At 37.2% G+C, this 4,983-nt stretch overlaps 1 long non-coding RNA gene across 1 annotated transcript; it reads left to right on the forward strand.

Annotated features, from left to right (window-relative positions):
- Nucleotides 1–980: 980 nt before the first annotated feature.
- LOC148929394 (uncharacterized) lies at nucleotides 981–3,564 on the forward strand. The gene is made up of 2 exons (XR_016128820.1): nucleotides 981–2,172; nucleotides 2,849–3,564. It is a non-coding gene; the product is annotated as an uncharacterized LOC148929394 (long non-coding RNA).
- Nucleotides 3,565–4,983: the final 1,419 nt, after the last annotated feature.

Raw genomic sequence — 4,983 nt, forward strand, 5'->3', positions numbered from 1 at the left:
CTCATATAAAGGCAAAGCTATGGTCAGATGGCACAAACTTCGGCCTATTTAATTTGAGGAAGACTTTTTGCTAACTGATTTGTGTTAAGTCGTTAACATTATTACTATTATACAAATGAATTAGGAAACTCAATAATATACAAGTACAGCTCCAGAAATAAATCCAGAGGTCAACTAATATTTGAATTAATTAGTAGGCCTAAAGAAATAAAAGAATGGAGCCCAAAGTATTTAACTCTCAATTTATAATAGGAGGCCCAAGAGAGTAGCCTAAGAGCACTCCCAATGGGGGTGGCGAAAATCCGGCGAAAAATCGCCGGATATCGCCGACTTATCGCCGGCCATTGGGAGGATTTCGGCGAAAATCCTACCGATTTTACGCCAAGCGGCGTTTTTTCGCCGGATTATCGCCGAGCGATCGCCGGCCACTGTGGGCGACGCTTGGCGATAAATCGGCGATATTTAATTTTTTTTTTTTTTTTCGGCCCAACGGCTATTTTTACATCCCACCCCTATAAATATTTCCTCCACTTCCTCCATTCATCACCCACAATCTTCATTCTCTCCATTTTCAATCTCTTCTCCCCATCTTCAATCTTCATCAATCTTCCAAAAATTATGAGCTTTTGGAAGAAAAATTCCCGCTCGGGTAAGGGTAAGGGTAAGGGGAAAGAGTCGAGTTCACAAATTCCCAACACGGATGAAGCAAACGAGCAGTGGATGCACTCGTTTTTTTTTTTCTCGTTGTATTATATTTTCCAATGATTAATACAACGATGAATTGTTCATTATTAGTCTATTTATTAAATACATTTGTAGGGAAACTTAAATAATATAAAAAATAATGATGTAAAAATGAAATGTTGAGTTAGGGAGAAATAAGGGAGAAACCAATGTAGCAGTTGGCTAAAAACTGGGGATAAAATGTGATACTGATGTGGCGCTGATGTGGCAGGAGTTAGGGAGAAATAAGGGAGTGCCATTGGGAGTGCTCTAATTTAAATTAATTCACTCCCAAAATAAAAGGAATCGGTAAACTCCCTGTTTTCGTTCTTCCTCATGCTACTCCACAATTCAATAGTTGAAAAATTCCCAAATTGAGAAGTCCTTAACCCGTCGCCGACTCCGACCACCTCCCTCTCTCTGCGTCCACTCGCCGATCGTTCCCTCTCCTTCAACAAAATTAGTTTCCCGAAAACAGAAAAACCCCAATTTTGAAGAAACCCTCATCAATTTCATCGCCGTCGCATCAGTTATACCCTCAAGCATACTTGTAAAGTGGGGCGTTTTTTCACAATCAAACGAATATTTAATGTTTGGTGTATTGACGGCCAATTTGCTTATTCTGCATTTGGATAGCTCGTCTGGACTGAATTATCAGTTTCAATTGTATGGATTTATCCCTAGCTAGTTTTTCTTGAAACTGTTTATCAATTGCTTAAGTTGTGATCCATTGGTCAAATTTAATCTAGTCAAATTGTTAAATAACTTATCATTTGTAGGAGATAATGCATAGCTTGGCTGCAGATTGTTTCAATGTTTCTAGTATTACAGAATTAAAAGGTATGTCGTTACCTGCTTGTTAAAATGACCCTGAATAGAGCATAGAATAAAACCAGCTCTAAATTTATGACAATTTTTTTTTATATTCTATTAATTTAATGTAGTATTGAGTTAATCAGTTTATAAGTGAATACATGGTTTTCCGTGACTTTGCTAAGGTAGAATGACTTGAAAAGTTGAAATGGTGGCTGCCACCCAATGTCACATCTTATTCAGCTGACAAATCGTTGGAAATCTTTTCTAGTTGTGTAGTAGTGACTAAATCTTGATCTTTTTCTGTCTAGTGCTTAATACAAACCATGCCTCGCTAACACTGTTGTTACATGTAGAACCTCATAATACAGACATGAATTTGTATGAAGTAAATAGCTGTGTGGAGACCTTGTATCCTGCTTGCTGCCACTGGAAGTGTTGCTGCAATAAAATTTGTTAATCTTTGCCATTGCTTCTCCGAGTGGGCAGAAATGCATCGCTCCATTCATACACAGGGTAGCTCTTTCCAAGGATGTGGAGTAATACTTTATGCCGATGAGGATGAATGGTCGAGTTATTAAAATATACTCCATAACTCCATTCATAGAGAGGGTAGCTCTTTCCAAGGAGTATAAGGTACTAATGTGCTTTACATTGAGTTGCGTATATAATGGTCATCACACCTTTGTATGCTAATACACACTTGCCATGGTAAAAGTAAGCTGCGATGATGGCTGTTCGTATTTGGCTTTTAAGGAATCTTGGTCATGCTATATATCTGGTGCATTTTTCACTGATAAATCGCAGGCTGCTTCCATGTTCAATGATCATTTGGACAAATGATATACTACATTTTATTGCATAGACTTTGTTGATAAAAGTAAAGTGACTTTAGTTCTAGTTGACCTTAGGTTTGGGTTGTATTTGCAACTTTTTCAAAATTTCTAAGTTTTTCTAAATCTTTTTTTAAAGGTCGAACCGATTTTGCTTTTCAGCTCAAAGGTCTTCTTATAGTACTATAACAATTGTTTTGGAAGCTAACAAAGTGTGATTTGACTAAAATTTGTTAAACTTTTGTTTCTGTATGTCTTAAATAGATTGCTGGAGGTTTAGGTGATGAACGATCTGTTACCTGAAGTGCTGTTTGTCAAAACCGTGATCTTCCATTAGGAACTTTAGTGTTTGCCATTCGAAATTGTGTGTTGTTAGAGTGTTTTCTACTTGCAAAAGTGGACGAGTATCACGAGCTTTAGATTTTTATTCCCTAGCAAGTTCATATATGAGATGCATATTATGAGTTATTGTGATGCAGTTTGCGTAAAATTGCTCATTTGAAGATCATTGTCGAGATTGGCGAGCTTTGCAAAAGGCTTCCGTGACCTCGTTTTCGAGTTCCATGGCCTTGTTAGAGGATCCAAGAATGTGAAGATGGAGAAGAGGAAGAATGATACACTTGCTATCAACTTAGTATTCCATCTCACTTCACTCAAAACTCTCCCCGATATCTCAGAAACTCTAAGCTTAGTCTACTCTCTTAAGCCCTCGATTGTCGTTCCAGTCGAGCAAGAAGGCACATGCAGCAGCAACAAGTTTTTGCACAGACTCATGGAGTCTTTGCATCAAATTTGCAGCAATTTTTGATTCATTGGAAGACTGCCTTCCATTAGGGAGTGATGAGAGGCTGAGCATTGAGAGGGATCATCTAGGGAGGGAGATTAGGAGACATGGTGTTGGAGAATGGAGAGAAGGGGCTTTGTGGGAGTTGAGCAGAGCTGTGATGCAGGCAAAGTTGCTAGCTGCTGAAAATCAGAGGCCGTTGTTGCTCTATGAAGTTTGATGAAGAGAATGGTGGTTTAAGAGCTTTTGAGAGAGAATATAATGGCAAGATTGAATTCTGATCACAGCATATTTTTGGTGTTCCGGTGTATGAAATGCTATTTACTTTCATGTAAATTTATATCGATTGGTTCATTTTATCAGTACATATTTTGTTTACTTTTCATGATTAATAAGATAGATGACTGAACATTTTTGGTCTCCCCAATTTACTTATTGCTTGTGTTTCATATTTGAAAGAGAGTTTTTGAAGGAAGATCACAACTTACTTGTTTAAGACAACGGAACAACTGCTGCGTCCAATGATTTAAGTCCTGCAAGCATTTCATAAGATTGATAGTATTTGAAAGACTAGACGACGGCCAAACAAGCTCTAAATTTGAACAAGAGGTCACAAGGCAGGTGTGGCATGTGTATCAAATTCCGATATAAGTATTAAAAGCTAAATTACTTGAACGAGAAATTAAAATGATTAGGTAACATTCTTGCATCAAGACCTAATTAGCCTTCACTAAGATACAAGTTTGAGAACGATAATTACCTACTTTGGTAAGAACCACAAATACAGCTGATGCTCGAATGAGCATATTAGGAAGGCGAGTGCGAGTTACATGTCTGCATCGTGCAAGCAAACATAGTTTAGTTAGTAATATATTGAATAATGAATATTCAACCTATGAAATGTAATGTTACGGCCAATCATTATAAATGTGCATAAACGTTAATTGTCATGTGACAGCACGGAGAGAGAGGGTGGCGGTGATCTTTATTTTGAAGATGTGGTAAATTGTCATGGTGTATTTGATTGTGAATGAAGTTTCTGAAACTAAATTCGTATGTATTTTTATTGGTATGAAGTGTTTGAGTAATCAGTTGGACACGATTATTTCTCGTCACATTAAACATGCTTCACATTGGATTCACTTGCCATAATTTTACTAACTTATACTATCAACCTCCTAAACACTCTCTCCAACAAAAATCCCAAAATCAATACCATGTACGTAAGCACTAAGCACTCATCATAATGCTAATTAAATCTAAACTCAGTAGCCAGTATCCAATCAAAATCGGACTTCAAAACAAAATCATTTTCCACACGAAAGTCTGTTGCATACACAATTTGATTTTGCAACAGAGACGTAGGAGAGGATCGAAGCAGAGAATAATTGCCATGTACATTCGGGCTGACGTGGAGGGAGAGTATAAGACGGGACCACATGCTCATTCAATGTGCCGCGGGGCTGGGATCTGAGATCCATAGCTTGTTATCAATCATTCATTTCCGTTTAATTAGCAATTACTATTAATCTTACACATTTACTTTTGAATTTAGCTTGCTGTTTTGTTAAATTGTGGAATGCTAGCTCTCTGTTGTGGTGTTGATATTGTTGATTTGGTGTTGTGGAGTGTGGGTTGTGGACAGTAGCGGATCTAATTCAACACAAAGGGGTACAATTACAACCAATCTATATTGTTCATTATCTATGTAATGATGGATTTATTTAAAACTTGGTAGTTTACTTGATTTTTATTCATTAAGCAGAAAATCATTTTGATAAATACTGAAAGCAGCATATATTGGAAATGCATCTACAATTTACTGGCTTC

Source organism: Salvia hispanica, chromosome 4 (assembly GCF_029641045.1).
Source record: "Salvia hispanica isolate PSC_SH4W2 chromosome 4, Shi_PSC_v1, whole genome shotgun sequence".
Lineage (NCBI taxonomy): Eukaryota > Viridiplantae > Streptophyta > Magnoliopsida > Lamiales > Lamiaceae > Salvia > Salvia hispanica.